General features: G+C 45.4%; 1 protein-coding gene across 15 annotated transcripts in view; it reads right to left on the reverse strand.

Moving 5' to 3' along the window:
• The window catches only part of LOC122552175 (adhesion G protein-coupled receptor L1-like), a 588240-nt gene extending 570737 nt beyond the window's left edge, over positions 1–17503 (reverse strand). For 8 of the 15 annotated variants that reach the window (XM_043694735.1, XM_043694723.1, XM_043694732.1 and 5 more), the window contains exon 1: positions 16602–17502. The gene's annotated coding sequence lies outside the window, so the exon portion shown is untranslated. Of the gene's footprint in view, positions 1–16601 lie in introns of all 15 variants that reach the window. The other 7 variants (XM_043694734.1, XM_043694733.1, XM_043694729.1 and 4 more) reach the window with 2 other exon arrangements.
• Between the last annotated feature and the right edge of the window lie 646 nt (positions 17504–18149).

Consider the following 18149-nt stretch of genomic DNA (forward strand, 5'->3'; position numbering starts at 1 on the left):
GTCACTCTTCGGGGGACCTGTTTCTACACTGTAGGGATTCTAGTGAATTTTAAACTCAATTAATAAATATGTAAGTGAAGCCAGTATCAGTAATGGTGGCCATTTGTAGAAACCCATCTGGTTCACTAATGTACTACAGAAAGAGAAAATCTGCCCTCCTTACCTGGTTTGGACTACACGTGATTCCAGACCCACAGTAATGTCACTTACTCTTAAGTGCCGTCTGAAATGGTCTCAAGGACGAATAGGCAGGGGCAACACATGTAGATGCCAGTGATGCCTACATCTCCAACAAAGTCATACAGATCTACATTACAGAGAAAGGCCTTCTGGCCCATCTAGTCTGTAATCCCATCACTTTGCTCACAGTCTTGTATGCCTTGGCATCGCAAGCGCACATCTAAATACTTCTTAAATGTTGAGGTTTCTGCCTCTACCACCCTTATTGGCAGGGAGTTCCAGATTCCCACCAACCTCTCTGTGAAAATGTTTTTCCTTACATCTCCTCTAAACATCTTAATTTAACTCTATGCTGACTGGTCATTGATCACTCACCAAGGGGTACAGTTCCTCCCTGTCTATCCTATCATGGGTATGTTAAACACGATGACCCATGTCTACGAAATGTAATAGATATTCCGATATCCGTCCCACTTATCTTAAGGTAAATGTCTAGCAATTTGTTAAATTCCCAGGCTATCATACCTTGAGAATAGGGCTTTCTATTTCAGAGCCAGGAGGCCTGTGTTCAAATCTCAACTGAGTGCAATAACATCTCTGAACAGGCTGAATAGAAAACCACTCTCCTGAAAGAGTAAACAAAGTAAGATGCCTATTCATCCGATCAACATAAGCTTCCCTCTCTCCTAGGGGAAGCATATTGACTGGAATTAATGTCAATAAGTCTTTGACATGGGAACACACATTCCACATTCTTAAGCATGGTCCAACTCAATCTCAACAATTCTCTCCTCTGACTGAAAAGTTGAATGAGAGTTCACCTCTGACCTGGAATTCCCAACAAAGCAAATTAAACCCCCTCTGACGTTTATCAAGAAAGAGAAAAGTAAATGGCAAGTGGATCCAAATATGAACAAAAACAAGAGGGAGAGTGGACATGGTTGGCTGTACCAGTTGTCTTGGAAGTTTAATTTTTAATTCTTTGATAAGGAATCTGGAAAATGGCCTACAAAACTGGAACTGAGACTGAACTTAGAAATAGGCAAACGTTGGTCAATGTCTTCGTTTCTCAAACAGCAGTAATTTTTAAAAATTCATTCATGGTAGGTGGGTCTCTTTGGCTGGGCCTTTATTGCCCGACCCTAATTAGCCAGGGGGGGAGTTAAAATTCAAGCACATTGGTGTGGTCCGTAGTCACGTGTAGGCCCAGACTAAGAAAGGATGGCAGATTTCATTCCCTGAAGAGCATTAGTGAACCATACGGATTTTTACAATAGCCTTTCGTTGAGAGATATGTTCTTCTTGTCGGATGTGGGTTTTAGGAAGAGTTTACGTGTAACTGAGGATTATATCTGTAATAAATCCATTGGTTGCGAATCTTATCAGATCGATTGGAGAGACAGTTAGAGTCTATAAGGAACTTACAGGACCAAGGGGATGTGATGGATAGCAGTTATAGGAAGGGAAAAAAGTTGTAGATACAGTCACATAGATGGGTTAACTCCAGGAAAGGTAAGAGAGGTAGGCAGATACTGCAGATGTCTTCTGTGACAATCCCCATTTCAAACAGCTTTGCTGTTTTGGAAAATGTAGGGGGTGATGGATTATCTGGGGAACGTCGCACAAACAACCAAGTTTCTGGTATCAAGACTGGCTCTAGTGCAATGAGGGGACGTTGGGTTCCAAGAGATCAATTGTGTTAGGGGACTCTCTAGTCAGAAGTACATACAGACATTTCTGTGACCAGCAGCGAAAAATCAGAATGGTGTGTTGCCTCCCTGGTGCCAGGATCAAGGATGTCTCAGAGAGGGTGCAGAATGTTCTCAAAGGGGAGAGGGACCAGCAGGAGGTCATTGTACACATTGGAATCAATGACATAGGAAGGGAAAAGGATGAGATTCTGAGGGGAAAATACAGAAAAGCAGGAATTTAAAAAGGAGGTCCTCGGGAGTAGTAATATCTGGATTACTCCCAGTGCTGCGAGCTAGTGAAGGTAGAAATAGGAGAATAGAACAGATGAATGCATGGCTGAGGAGCTGGTGTATGGGAGAAGGATTCACATTTTTGGATCATTGGAATCTCTTCTGGGTAGGAGTGACCTGAACAAGAAGGACGGATTGTACCTAAATTGGAAGGGGACTAATATACTGGCAGGGAGATTTGCGAGAGATGCTCAGAAGGATTTAACTATTAAGGTGGGGGGGGGGGGTCGGACCCAGGGAGATAGTGAGGAAAGAGATCAATCTGAGACTGGTATAGTTGAGAAAAGAAGTGAGTCAAACAGTCAGGGCAGGCAGGGACAAAGCAGAGAACAAGGGAGCACTGATAAACTAAACTGCTTTTATTTCAATGCAAGAGACCTAACAGGGAAGGCAGATGAACTCAGGGCATGGTTAGGAACATGGGACTGGGATATCATAGCAATTACCAAAACATGGCTCAGGGATGGACAGGACTGGCAGCTTAATGTTCCAGGATACAAATGCTACAGGAAGGACAGAAAGGGAGGCAAGAGACGAGGGTGGTGATGTTTTTGATACTCCCAGAAATACATCCAGGGAAGTTATTTGGGTTATCTGAGAAATAAGAAAGGGATGATCACCTTATTGGAATTGCATTATAGACCCCCTAATAGTCAGCGGGAAATTGAGAAACAAATTTGTAAGGAGATCTCAGTTATCTGTAAGAATAATAGGGTAGTTATGGTAGGGGGTTTTAACTTTCCAGACATAGATTGGGACAGCCATAGTGTTAAGGGTTTAGATGGAGAGGAATTTAAGTGTGTACAAGAACATTTTCTGATTCAATGTGTGGGTGTACCTACTAGAGAAGGTGCAAAACTACTCTTGAGAGCGGGGAATGTGATCTATATGGACTTCAGTAAGGTGTTCGACAAGGTTCCCTATGGGAGACTGGTTAGCAAAGTTAGATCACATGGAATACAGGGAGAACTAGCCGTACAGATACAGAACTGGCTCAAAGACAGAAGACAGAGGGTGGTGGTGGAGAGCTGTTTTACAGTCTGGAGGCCTGTGACCACAAGGACCACAAAGTGGAGTGCCACAAGGATCGGTGCTGGGTCCACTACTTGTCGCCATTGAGATAAATAATTTGGATGTGAGCATAAGAGGTATGGTTCGTAAGTTTGCAGATGACATCAAAATTGGAAGTGTAGTGGACAGAGAAGAAGGTTACCTCAGATTACAACTGGATCTTGATTAGATGGGCCAATGGGCTGAGAAGTGGCAAGTGGAGTTTAATATGGATAAATGTGAGGTGCTGCATTTTGGGAAAGCAAATCTTAGCAGGACTTATACACTTAATGGTAAAATCCTAGGGAGTATTGCTGAACAAAGAGATCTTGGAGTGCAGGTTCATAGCTTTTGAAAGTGGAGTCGCAGGTAGATAGGATAGTGAAGAAAGTGTTCGGTATGGTTTCCTTTATTGGTCAGAGTATTGAGTACAGGAGTTGGGAGGTCATGTTGTAGCTGTACAGGACATTGGTTAGACCACTGTTGGAATATTGCATGCAATTCTGGTCTTCCTATCGGAAAGATGTTGTGAAACTTGAAAGTATTCAGAAAAGGTTTACAAGGATGTTATAGAGTCATAGAGATGTACAGCATGGAAACAGACCTTTCAGTCTAACCTGTCCATGCTGACCAGATATCACAACCCAATCTAGTCCCACCTGCCAGCATCCAGCCCATATCCCTCCAAACCCTTCCTATTCATCTTTCCCTATGGTAACCCTATGGAGGTTTATAAAATCATGAGGGGTATGGGGGGAATAAATAGACAAAGTCTCTTCCTTGGGGTGGGGAAGTCCAGAACTAGAGGGCAGAGGTTTAGGGTGAGAGGCGATAGATATTAAAACGACCTAAGGGGTAACCTTTTCACGCAGAGGGTGGTACATGTATGGAATGAGCTGCCAGAGGAAGTGTGGAGGCTGGTACAATTGCAACATTTAAAAGGCATCTGGATGGGTATATGACTAGGAAGGGTTTAGAGGGATATGGGTCAGGTGCTGGCAGGTGGGACAAATTTGATTGGGATATCAGGTCAGTATGGATGAGTTGGACCGAAGGGTCTGTTTCCATGCTGTACACCTCTATAACTCTAATCAACTATGGTTACATGGTTTTCATTGGGTTGGCTTCTAATTCTGTATTTTTATCAAATTCAAATTTCACCAGGTGCACTGTTGGGATTTGAAACTGTATCCTCAGACCATTAATCTAGGTTCTTGATCATTAATCCACTGGTATTCCCACTACACCACCCTTTCCCCAATTAATGCTGAGTTCCCTGCTCAAAAGGCAGCGTTGACTTACAGTACCAAGACTTACACCAGGGGTAGATCCCAAATCCATCCCCAGGATGAAACTCAATGTTATTCACACCAATCTGATGTACACTGAACATTTAGAAGTCTGAGTCATTGTGTCACTTCATTCATATGATGTGGGCATCACTGGCTCAGCCAGCACTTATTGCTTATCTCTAATTGCCCAGAGGGCGGTTAAGAGTAAACCACATTGCTCTAGGTCTGGAGTCACATGTCAGCCAGACCAGGTAAGGAGAACAGTTTCCTTCCTTGAAGGACATTAGTAATCCAGATGGATTTTTTCCGACAATTGACAATAGTTTCATGCTAATCATTCGACTATTAATTCAAGATTATTATTAAATTCAAATTCCACCATCTGCCATGGTGGGATTTGAACCCAGGCCCCCAAAACATTCCCAGGGTCTCTGGATTAATAGTTTAAAAATAATACCACTAGATCAATGCCTATCCAATTTACCTCTAGTTGAATTCCCACCCTAAATGAGCTTAACATGCCCACTGCAGCACTGGGGGAGTGCTTCACTTTTGGAGGCACTTGCCTTGTTTGTATTGGATGACCCATTAAACAGAGGTATCATCTCATGTGGCTGTAAAACATACCATTGCGTTATTTTGAGCACCTTCCACCGCCTTGTCTGATACCTTATCAATGAACATCACTGAAACAGAACATCCGAGCACTACCTCTAATGCTGTTGTGGGAGCTTGATATGATTTCAAATAGTACTTCGTTGGCTTGTGACATGGCTTGTAGCTGTATAAGGCACGCCCAGAATGCAGGGCTTTCTTTAGAAATAGCCACTTATTGAGATTTCTTTACAAGCAATATGCTAAAACATTACTGTTTGCAGGTCAATCGCCACATGGTACACAATGGGATAATTGTTCATTTTTCTGAAGCACAGACAATGCCCCCTTGAGGAATACAGGCGGCAAGACAGCAAACTTCAGTCAGCCTGGCCAAGGTACCACTATCGTGACAATGAGCCATGATCCAGGGCTTTCCCAACAGGACCTTCTTGAGACGTTCCTCAAGTCAATTCAATTGAATTTATTTTCTTCGCCAAACCAAAGAAATTTAAAATCAACCAGGAGAAAGTGCTGGAGATCAAAGTTGAAAGCGTGGTGCTGGAAAAGCGCGGCAGGTCAGGCAGCATCCGAGGAGCAGGAGAATCGATGTTTCGGGCAAAATGAAGGGCTCCTCCTTGAAGGGCTCTTGCCTGAAACGTCGATTCTCCTGCTCGATGGATGCTGTGCTGCTGACCTGCTGTGCTTTTCCAGCACCACACTCTCGACAAAGAAATTTAAGCTCAAAGCAAAAGCTTAAAATGGATGAAATGAAAAGCAGACGCCAGGAATCTGAAATAGAAGCTTTGAATGTTATCAAGACGGAGTTAGATGGGGCTAAAATGATCAAAGGGAGAAAATGGGAAGGGGACTGAATTGGATAATCAGGCATGATCACATTTAGTGCTGGAGCAGGCTAGAAGGGCTAAGTGGCCCACTCTCACTCCTATTTTCTGTAATTCTGTGGAAAAACATGAACATGCTCAGTCTGGCAGCATCTTTGGAGAGGAAAACAGGATGACAGGGGATGGGGTGATGATGGGGGCGGCACAGTGGCTCAGTGGTTAGCACTGCTGCCTCACAGCACCAGGGTCCCAGGATCGATTCCAGCCTTGTCGACTGTGTGGAGTTTGCACATTCTCCCCGTGTCTGCGTGGGTTTCCTCTGGGTGCTCCCGTTTCCTCCCACAGTCAAAGATGTGCAGGTCAGGTGAATTGTCCATAGGGTTAGGTGCATTAGTTAGATGGAAGTGGGTCTGGGTGGGTTGCTCTTCAGAGGGTCAGTGTGGACTTCTTGGGCCGAAAGGCCTGTTTCCACACTGTAGGGAATCTAATCTATTCTCCTAGTCATGTAGTGGTGGGAGGGAGACAGAAGGAGTGAGAAAATAAGAGGGGACTATATCAGCATGTCTGTCCATTTTGCTTCCAGCAGGAAACTTTTAGCTGATGTGGCAACACTTGTGTTATCTTTTGCACTGTAAGAAAGAGATGTGGGTAACAAGTGCTGAAAGAATCAATAGCTGGTTATTATAGCGCCTGATGCATACGTATACGTCTCAAACAATTCAATGCCTGGGTGAATATTACGCTCCAAACAGCTTTCTTTGACTGTGTCATGCTTCAAGTGGCCTCAGTCAAGATGGAGTTTGAGACCTTTTAGGTCACATGCTATAACAGCGGCCTAAATGTTCATCATCATCATCAACATGCCCCTTAAAGGTGTACTGACATACTGACTGTGAGACTTAATGTAAACCATGCTAATATTATGCAGTTTCGAGTCAGGAGCAGCTTTACTGAGGCAGACTGAGATTTGGATGACCTGCACCACGTGTGACATTGAGACTGCTGTTTCAATGAAGGCCCCAGTTGGGAGTATATTTGATTTATTTGATTTGATTTGATCTAAGCTTTATTGTCACATGTACTCAAGTACAGGAGTACAGTGAATAATGTACAATGTCACCACACATGGCACCATCTTAGGTACAAAAGTACCTTGATACAAAACTTAGGTACAAATTAGTAACACAGAGACAACATTGTAATAATGTTTGTGGCACCAGGAGAAATTTGCCATGCCAGAATGGGCACACTATCAACCCCTTATCACACACCATACCCTCCCTGACTCCCCTCAAGGTGGACACTGCTCACGTCATGAATGGCTGCCTCCCTATGACACTCTGAGAGGTTACCAGAGTCCCGATGAAACATTAACTCTTGTTTCTCTCTCTCTACAGAGGCTACCGGGCCTGCTGAATTTCTTCAGCGTTTTTGGTTTTATTCCAGGAGCTCCATTTTCCGAAGCACTAGCCCCTACTGAAACCTCTCCACCTCAATGATCCAAATTGCAGGCATTATCCCTCTGGAACCTAGAGAGGCTGTTGTCTTCCTGCCCCCCGGAAATACCTGATTATTTCCGAGCTCCATCACAAAGTGCCTTCTCAATCTCCAAACTGGGAGTCTGCCTGCCCACCCAAACCTCAACTGGGTAACAGGCTCAGAGGGGGACAGTTAGCAGGAGCCTTTGAGGAGAATAACCCTGTTGCTCTGGCTCCTGAACAGTGCCGGCTCAAGATCCCCTTACATAGCTCCAACCCTTAGGTTCTCAAGCCCACCAGGAAAGTATTACCAATGTCTCAGATTGATGATCCTTCCCGCGAGGAAAGGTCGTCACCCTGAGACTTGGACAGTTTTGCTTTTCTCTCCACACATGCTGTCTGACTTGCTCTGCTTTTTCCAGCATGGTTCGATTCTCGTCACAGAAGTAACCAGGATTCATTTCGACCTTCACCAATGGTGTAAGCAGAGGTCTTGTGGCGCACTAGGTAGCATCCCTACCTCTAAGTGAGAAGCTCAGGGGTTTAAGACTCACTTCAGGACTCGATGGCCACAAAAGGTGCCTTCATAATGTGAGTTTACGTCGACCTATTAACCCTTACAGTACATCCAAGAGTTTCCTCGCCAGGCATTGGGGAGGCGATGGCCGAGCGGTATTATTGCTGGATTGTTAATCCCAAGATCCCAGTAATGTGCTGGATTTGAATCCCACTAGATGGCGGAATTTGAATTTGATAAAAAAGAAAGGAATTAAGAGTCTAATGACAACCATAAATCCATTGCTGTTTGTCAGGAAAATCCACCTTATTTACTAGTGTCCTTCAGGGAAAGAAATCTGCCATTATTACCTGACCTCCATGTGATTCCAGATCCACCTCAATGGGGTTGGCTTTCAACAGCCCGATGGGTAATAGGGATGACCTAGCCAGCAACACCCTCACCCTGTGAACAAGCAAGCATAAAAACCTGCACCAACCAATAGCAAGCCACTGCAGTATGTTGCCCGTCTTAATGATGAACAAATCTAATGGGAACCAAAGTTACATTTCCTCGATAGAGAGAGATGGCATTAGGGAGCAGAGATAGGGAGACAAGCGGCATCTATTTAGGCCTGAAGCCTTAACTCAGTCATAGCCCACTGCCCAAATTGTTATCCCTTTCCTGCATTTTCTGGTTTCTCATTACAAAACAATATGTGGCGATTTTGTTGGGTCTTGTGAAATATAACAGTGCAGACGATTGATGGGATAACAAAGTAATGTAGTTCAATCTATTGGGTGTGTCTTCCAACAATTGGATCATGAAAGCTGATATACTGATCCAGCCATTTTGAATGACGTACTGTGAAAATTAGAAAATTTTGGAATGATGTTGTTACCTCCAGAGAGGTAATAAACAGTGACAATCCAATCATGCTTGGAAATAAATATATTGGAGCATCACTTTGAGACCAGTCAGATGAATACGCCTCACAGAATCACTACAGTGTGGAAGCAAGCCATTCAGCCCATCAAGTCTACGCCAACCCTCTAAAGAGCATCCCACCCAGACCCACACCCCTACCCCATAACCCCACATTAACCATGGTCAATCCACCTAGCCTGCACCATGAGCAATTCAGCACAGCTAATCCATCTAACCTGCACTGCTTTGGACTGTGGGAGGAAACCCACACAGATATGGGGAGAACGTGCAAATTCCGCAAAGAGTCCCCGCCTCCATTTTTGCCCCATTCCTATATCTAACTCCTTCTTGAACATGTTCAATGTTTTGGCCTCAATTGTTTTCTACGATAGAGAATTTCATAGGCTCACCACGCTCTGGCTAAAACAAATTCTCCACATCTCAACCCGAAATGGCCTATCCCATATCCTTCAGCTGTGTTTCATGACTCTGGACTCCCTGGTCATTGAGAACATCCTTCCTGTATATACCAGCAGAATCACCAAACATCATTTCTATAAAACCTCACCAATTCACTAATGCCCTTTAGGGATGGAAATCTGCCATGTGACTCCTAACCCACAGCAATGTGGATGTCTCTTAACAGCCTTCTGAAATGGCCCAGTGAGTAACTCAGATCAAGGGAAATGGGCAACAAATTCTGACTTTTGGGGTAAAATTCCATCCGTTTTTCTGATGTCCTCCCTTGCCTGACCTGTCCTGCACATGACTGGAGACCCACAGTAGTGTGGTTTTACTGTTACTTACCCTCAGAAGTGACTCACTCAATGGTATTAGAAATGGTGACAACACACTGTAGCAGCTCACCACCACCTTCTTGTGGTCAACAACTAGTGGAAGATTCACACTCAACTTGCTAGCGACACCGGCATCCCGCAAATAAAAATATATTTGGGAAAATGATCCTCTGACTCTCCCAAACTGCACAAGGGCAAATGCCAAAGATATCCCCTACCACATTCATCACTCCATTAAAATGAAACAATGCTGCAGTTCATTTTGATGAAGAAAATGGACACCCGTCGCATAAGCCATCCTCTCCTAACCAAAGACACGAAATACAGGATCAACAAAACGTGTCACAACATCTTTGGTTTGGAGGAATCTTTGTCTGCAACACAGGTTCACCCTGAGAGATGAGGGATAGCACTCCATAAATACAAGATCACTTTGTGCATCAGACAGTACTATAACTGAGGAAAGGTGAGACACAGGAAAGATTTCACACCCGTGAGAGTTAATGGAGTCGGGTTAATGAAAGGTGTGCTCCACAATGTATGGAGTTAAATGCTCTGATTCCTCCCTTAACAGACCAAGCTACAGTTCTGAAAAGCCGCTGTCAGAATTCTATACCTGGGAACTGAATAGCAGGCAAATGATGGAAATCTACCATTTTGAAATGATCAGATTGCACACCACTGTGAAGTGTTGGAAGCTGCATTCATTGGGAATGTTGGAATTAATTTAATCATCAGGCTATGCAAGACTTCTCGATCGATATCATAATATCGCCAGTTTCCATTTCTCACACTGATTGCGACACACAGGAGGTCTCCCTCTCTGTCTCCATACATTGCTCCTTTATCACACTCACAATCTGACTCTCTCTGCACGGGAGTACTGAGAAAAATAGCATAGGTTTGTACAGATGGAACTGCAGGCTTAGAAAGCAGCAATGTTTGCAAAGCTGCACAGAGAGAAGGAGGCTGAGTGATAGAAAAAAATGAAAGAAAGAGAGAGGGGCTGAGGAAAAGAGAGAGAGAGAACAACAGGGAGAGCATTGAGCGTAGCTGAGGCAGGAGAGACAGTGATGGTTGGGGGGGTAGTGTGGATATGGGGAAGGTTGTTGCAGAGAGAGGAATTGTAAAATTCAAGGATAGGTGGGAATGGACGGAGAGGAATGGAAAGGGGGATAGGGATAGAGAGACCGTGAGAGGGATTGAGAAGGATGCGGGCAGACTGTGAGACAAACAGAAAGCTGGAGACTGGCTGAAAAACACGGAGACGGGCAGAGACAGAGAGAAATCAAAGGTTTTGGGAGAAACAGGTGTGTAGTGGCATAGAGAGACAGAGAATGCAATAAAGATATGTACAGAGAGAGGGGGTAGAAAGATATGGAGATGGATAAGTAGAGAAACACAGAATAGACAGACACAATGGCGAGACAATGAAAAAGAGAATGGGACAGGAGAAAATATTGTATGGAAAGGAGACAGAGTCAACACAAAGCTAGCTAGATAGACACGGAGATTTGAAGGATCGAGAGACAGACAGATATAGAGACTGAGAGAGAGAGAGAGACAGAGAGATAGAGTTAGTACGTGTGTGTGTATGTGGGTGAGAGAGAGCGAGAGAGACAGAGAACATGATGGAAAGTATGGAATAGACAGGCAGAGAAAAATGGGCACAGAAAATAACAGAGACTTATACACACGAGCGGAGAGCCTAGCAGAGGGATAGAGAGACAGGAAGAGATGGAGAGGTATTCAGACACAGAAAGCAACAGTGAGAGAGAAACACACACAAAGGTAGAGAGAGGGATAGCAAAAACAACAGCTCAAAATTCAGGCACAGAGGGAAATGGAGAGAAAAGACAGAGAGACAAAGGAACTGAGTCACACAGAAGGGGAAAGGTAGAGGAGTTGCAATATCAACAGTTTATATGCTTTGCAGAGACAGACACACAGACACACACACACATAAAAACATATGCATAAAGAGGGTAGACATATGAAAAAATTCAAAAAGAGAAGCAAAATAGAACATACGTATTGAGATACAGGGAATGATACTGCAAGAAGAACCAAGAGACTGAGCAACGCACAACACTTTAAAATAAATAGTATTGTGATACTTCAGGATACATTGTGTATATACCGCCTTACCAACACTGAAATATTCGGTACATTTGCATGCACAAAATGTAAACAGTATAGCAATGCACACATCGCCGCTTTTCATTTTGAATGCCCTTTGCTTCACTTTGCACTAATAGTCCCATCCTCAGCAAGTAAACTGCAATCATTCAGCCTGTCGCAGATGGAGTGTTCAGCCTCTTCTAAATGTGACACTTCTCCTAACTTGCATTTTAAGCATCATACTAAAAAAAAATACACTTCACTGTTGACTTCACAGACAATATAGAGTGGAGAATGGAAAATGCAGATCAAGGTAAATTCTAGGGTGTTAGAGAGACAGGAGATGCTGCTGAAAGGCAGGATTGTGGAACCTGTGAAAGGTGTGCAACACAAGAGAGGAGAGGAGTGCAGCAAGCATGGAGTGTAACATGTAGACAGCAGAGGGTAGAGAGAGACAGAAAATGAAAAAGAAAGGAAGACGAGACAGTGCAGAAAATGGGGGGACGAAAGAGAACATTCGAGAAATTGAGAAGGAGCAAGGACAGAGAAGCATGGAGGGGAATTGGCGAGAATGCAGCGCTCAAATATAACAGAGAATAAAAGAATAGAGAAGATAGAAGCGTGAAACTGGTACAATGCAGAAAATCTGATAACAGTGAACACAGAGCACCTTGCACTACCTTGCAACGTCACCACTCACTTCCATTACAAGTTGCCTTCTCAGTGCACAAAAGCCATATGGCCACGGGCTCATCGATGCATCCGTCATGGAAAGCAGAGGAGGCTGTTAGAGAGGCTGCCAGTCTCGGACAGATCTGGGCTGGATGGCGACACGACCAAAAACCATTCCTTTTGCTCCAGAAATGCCAATTCCCAGCGGAGAGGGCAATATATTTCAAAAATGACCAGCCACTTACTGACCCTCGTTCAAATAATAGAATTAAAGTTGCTGAGTGTGGTGGGCAGCTTGTTCAATCTGATTCTCCACTCACCCAATGCCCACTCATTGGAAGTGATCACATGGTGGAAGCTGCAATTACCAGTTGGCATAATTTAAACTCTGACTCTGAGTATGGTGACACCCAATAGAAGTGTCCCTCTGCAGAGGAACTGATGCCAATCATGCCAAGTCGATTAATAGCCTGAGATTAATTCACGCAGTACTGCACTGTTCTCAAACACAATGAAGGGAGTATGTTGGCATCTGCAGCTCAAACAAATGCATTTAATGCTTGGGGTCTGTCATCACCTACATCGCTCCCTCTCTGTCAACATAGCCACTGAACCACACCAGAACATTTGTTTACAATCGAGGAGGAAATCAACACAGCCGACAAAGCAAGAACAATCACATTTGAAGAATTATCCCTCGGACTTGTTCTTCACATCCCGAGACCGGGCACCCAGGGGCCAAAGTGAGCACGCTCCAACAAATTCCGTGAAGCCGGTTGCTCCCGAAGCGACCCAATGCAGAGCACGTTTCCAGCGCTGGCGCTGACTCTGCGTTCATGAAGGAACGGACACAACCAGTCCTGTCGCAAGCCTACTGCCACGCTAGCACCCTTCTCCCCCAAACCTCCAACCCCCCCCCCACCCCACACCAGCGAGGGGAAAGGAGCGGGTGCAAGCGTTCAGTCTGAAAGCATTGAACAAACTGCTGAGTCTGTCACCCATGCTCCCTCGAAGTGGAGCATTCATGGTATCAGGCTGCGCATTGGTACCCACTTCCCCTGACAGATTGGAATGTCTGAGGCAGGGCTGGGAAAGTGTGGGATGCCCCTCACCTCTGCTCTCCCACCACCCCCCATTCCCACTGTGCTGCACCGTCCTCTCACCACACAGTCTTAAGCTGCAGAGGGTGTGGAGCTGTTCCCCGCAAGCAAAACACACAGGCTGCTGCGAGGCACCCAGAAAGCAAAGACGTTCGCTATCGTATCAGATGCGGCTGAGCTCCCTTTAGTGAAGGGAACCCCAGAGGAACTGCGGACTGGAGAGATGGAAGGCTTGGCAATTCCGATATAGACTGTACGTGGCTGATTGTCACCTTTATTTTTTGTGGACTGATCTGAGAGAGGGAGAGGGAGAGAAAGAACATTATCCTCATTTCCCCTCCATCTTTTTCCCTGGAATGTTTTTGTTCCTCTCGACCAAAAAAAGTATGGACTCACAGCCGAAAGACAAAATGGAAAGATTGCTGAGGGAATGTTAAGTTTGTGCGTGCGATGATGTCTCGGAAGAGCCCAGACTAAACAAACACCACAGGGAGCAGAAAATGGAAGATTGTAACCCTGTGTTAGAACGTTGCGCAGGACTGGATATTGCTATTCATGCCTTTTTATTTTCCAGCTATATTGCTGACCCCCCCCCTTCCCCAAAGTCCCAATTACACCTTTAATTATGAATCCAGCCAGTACAAAGTTCAACTGCTCGACAGTATTGTCATGAAGAAACAAGACTTCTGTCAAATGACTTGATGAGAATAGAATGAAAATATGGCAGCCAGTGAAAATCTCCAGGAAAAATCTCACACGTCTTATGACAATACACGACTAATTATGCCGGGCACTTTTTTTAAATTTTTAACGTTGGCACTTTCAAGTGCAAGTAAACAACAGCTACCTCTTATAAATGATCAGGCTCCCCATTTGCCAAACCGAAGTGTTGGTCAAACACAGTTGGATCCATCTAGTTTGGACAGACGTACAGTACAATTTTGCTTTCCAGCCCCAATCCTATTACAGACTGTGTTGCAGTATTTAAATAGCCCTTGCACATCCATTGTGAATGACTACTTGTTTAGTATTGTATGTGTGTCACACAGTAGGAGAGAGTGTGCATGTGTGAGAGAGAGAGAGAGACAGTGTATGTGTGTGTCTGCCTATTAGATCATTTCCATTACATGGGAACCCATCAATAATTTTACGGACTGTCTTCCTCTAGAAGGCAGGTCTTTGCGGAAAATATATAAATACTTATCAAGCTGTTCTGACAGTAAAGGCAGTGTCAACTTGGCTGCAAGAAGTGAATTAGGTTGCAATCCCGATTAAATGATTAATATATATACATACACAGTTTTAACACCAATCATCATGAGGCTTTCCATTGTGTCGGAGATGATAAGCTGCAGGATGGTATATCTTATCCAGTGTGCCCACTGTCGAGTCAATAGGGAGGAAAGGAGGGATGAGGGTGAGTGTGACTTAGAGGTGGGGGGGGGGGGGGGTGATAAAAGGGGTTTGGGGGGTGAACCAAACCAGCACTCAGCTCAACACCTCCCTCCCATTGACAGACAAGATCCACATTCTGAGTACACTATAAGTACAAGTGCTCCAGTCTCACATTTACCGGGCAGTGTTGACAGAGATGTGAGCTGGGTTTTAATTCCGCAGCCAATATGAAAACGCAAAGAAATGTTCCCCCCGCTCTCTCTCTCTCTCTCTATTTCCCTGATCGTGAAGAGAAAGGAAATGACTCAGGTGAAGGAAGAGCTGCATTTCTCCGGCCAACTCGAGGTGTCTTACACCGAATTGCTTTCTCTCTCAGCACCCCCGGCCCGTCTCCCCCCCCCCCCCCACCTCAAGCTGCCTGTGGCTCTGCAGACCCTCCTCACCCCCGGGGGTTCAGTCAAACCCGCGACCACCCGGCTGGGTCAGGGGAGATAATGGGGAACCAAACGAAACCGACTGTAGCTCCTTGTTAGCAAACAGATTCTGGAATGGCTTTTATTTTTAAAAAAAATGCGGACCGATTGCGGAATGTGCATTTGCTTTCCCACTCCCTCCTCTCTCTCTCTCTCTCTGCAGAGCTATTCCGTGCAAGAATCCCCACAACAATCACTCTCCCTCTCTTACTCCCTGTTCATTCTCCCTTTCAACAGACTTGCCCTTAAATGATCAACTTAACCCACCCTCTCCTAATCATTCATGATCAGTGCTCACTCTCACTATCACCCCCCCCCCCTATAGATGTAACTCCCCACTCCGATAAAGGTCTTGGTGCACGACTCAAACAGCCACCCCCCCAGACTGTCCCTTCCCAACCTCCCCACGTCTGGTCACTCTCCCTCGCCTGGACTGCTCACTCTGTAGTGACTCCTAACGACCCCACCGTTCACTCACAGATCACTCCCAAACCCGCGTCCCGGGGAGGGGTCACTGCCCATTCTCCCATCAGCGGCTATTCGGGCCACACCTTTGGTGCCTGCTCTCCGCCACCACTCCCCTCCCCAGAACAGAGCTCACACGTCAGGACAACTCTCTCCATTCCCCGGGGGAGTCGCTCTCAGTGGTCACTCTCCCAGTGTAAGTGGGTTCGCCCCCTCGCATCTCTTGCCCCCACCACAGTAGCCTCCTCCGTCGCCCAACTGCTGTGGGACACTGTCCCCAGACACGCTGATCCCTCTCTTAGTCACTCTCCCTCAGAAACGGTGGTCACTCTCCCCCTCAGATACAGTGGTCACTCTCCCCCATATATAGTGGTCAATCTCCCCCACAGATACAGTGGTCACTCTCCCCCATACATAGTGGTCACTCTCCCCCATACATACAGTGGTCAATCTCCCCCACAGATACAGTGGTCACTCTCCCCCATACATAGTGGTCACTCTCCCCCAGACATACAGTGGTCAATCTCCCCCACAGATACAGTGGTCATTCTCCACTATAGATACAGTGGTCACTCTCCCCTACAGATAGTGGTCACTGTCGCCACATCTCAGTGGTCACTCCTCTTCCCGGACACACTGGTCCCTCTCTTCGTCACTCTCCCCCAGATACAGTGGTCACTCTCGCCACACCTCGGTGGTCACTCCTCACCANCCTCCCTCCATCCCTCACTCACCTGTCCGTCCGTGTTGGTCGCTCTTTCTCTCATTCTCTCACCTGGCCGAATGTCCGTCGAACCCCGACTCCGTGGGGGTTGGAGTTGGGGGGGGCAGCGGTGAGATGGGTTAAACAGCTTCAGATTCACCGCAGCCAGGACTCCTCTCCCCCCACTGGCATTACCAAGGACGCTGAATCGCCGGGAATGCTATCTTCTTCACATGTAAAGCTGGAGATGGGGGAGGAGGCTTTTTTTTATTATTTTTTTAAAAATACAATCTCTCCCTCTTGTCTCTGCCTTGCGTGGTCTTTTATTTTCAAAAAGCAAACAATCTCTCAGTGCTCTTTCCGCCTTTCAATCCGACCACACTGTAGCTGTTTCACGGACGGTGTAGCATTCTGCATGCTGATGCGAAATCTTCACCCTTTTTCCTTGTGATGATTTTTTCCCTCTCTCTCTCTTTCGCTTCCTTTATTTTAATCCGTTAGGTCTTCCCTGAATAACACCAGGCAGCTGCTTGCAGCTGGTAGGAAGAGAGAGTGTATGTGTGTGTGTGAGAGAGAGAGAGTGAAAGAGACTGATGGCGGGAGGAGGGAGGGAAGAGATAGAGAGGGAGGTAGAGAGGATAGAGAGAGAGAGGTGGAGCCAGACGGTTTGTCTTGTACAGATACACATTCACGCACACAAACACACACTCACACTCTCAGTCACACATACATTCTAAGAGGGGCATACACAGTACTGTGGAGACGCAGACAATGACAAACCCAGCTTCTCTCTCTCGATACAACCTGGTATGTTGAAAATCTGGCGGCTGACTACTACTACAGAAGCCGGACGAGTTGGGGAGCATCGAAATCCCGATCTGGATTCACCTCTTTTTTTTATATTAAAAAAAGAAAACGTACACCGTCTCAAAGGAAAACCAACGGGGAATGGAGTTACCTTGGACAGCAGGATGAATTGTGAATCCTCTACACTTTTTTTTCAATGGCCGGTCAGGTAATTATAAACAAAGAAACATGGGGAAAAAAAATGGAGCAGGAGGAAGTCTTTATTGCATAGTCTGCCATTACACTCATATAACTTCTGCATATAAACTGGCATTTTCCTAGCTACCATCAGTTCTGATGTGGAGGGTCTAGTTTTGGACTGGGGTGGACAAAGTCAGAAGGCACACGACATGACAATGTAGTCCAACAGGTTGATTTGAAATAATCTTTCAAGACTTCACTTGATGAAGGATCAGCTCCCTGAAAGTTTGTGATTTCAAATAAACCTGTTTGACTACAAACCTGGTGTGGTATGATTTCTGACGTTGACCATCAGTTCTGAGGCAGCGTCGCTCCACCCAAAATGTTAACTCTGATTTCTCTCTGCAGATGCTGCCAGATCTGCTGAACTTTTCCAGCAATTTCTACTTTTTGTGGATCATTCAGCCCCTTTTAGTTTTGATTTATTATTGTCAGATGTACCTACGTACAGTGAAAAGTTTTGCTTTGCATGCAGGGCAGGCAGGTCATACCGTACAAAGAGCAATAGGGTAATAGAACAGAGAGAGGAACA

The sequence above is a fragment of the Chiloscyllium plagiosum genome, chromosome 8, assembly GCF_004010195.1.
Source record: "Chiloscyllium plagiosum isolate BGI_BamShark_2017 chromosome 8, ASM401019v2, whole genome shotgun sequence".
Classification (NCBI taxonomy): domain Eukaryota; kingdom Metazoa; phylum Chordata; class Chondrichthyes; order Orectolobiformes; family Hemiscylliidae; genus Chiloscyllium; species Chiloscyllium plagiosum.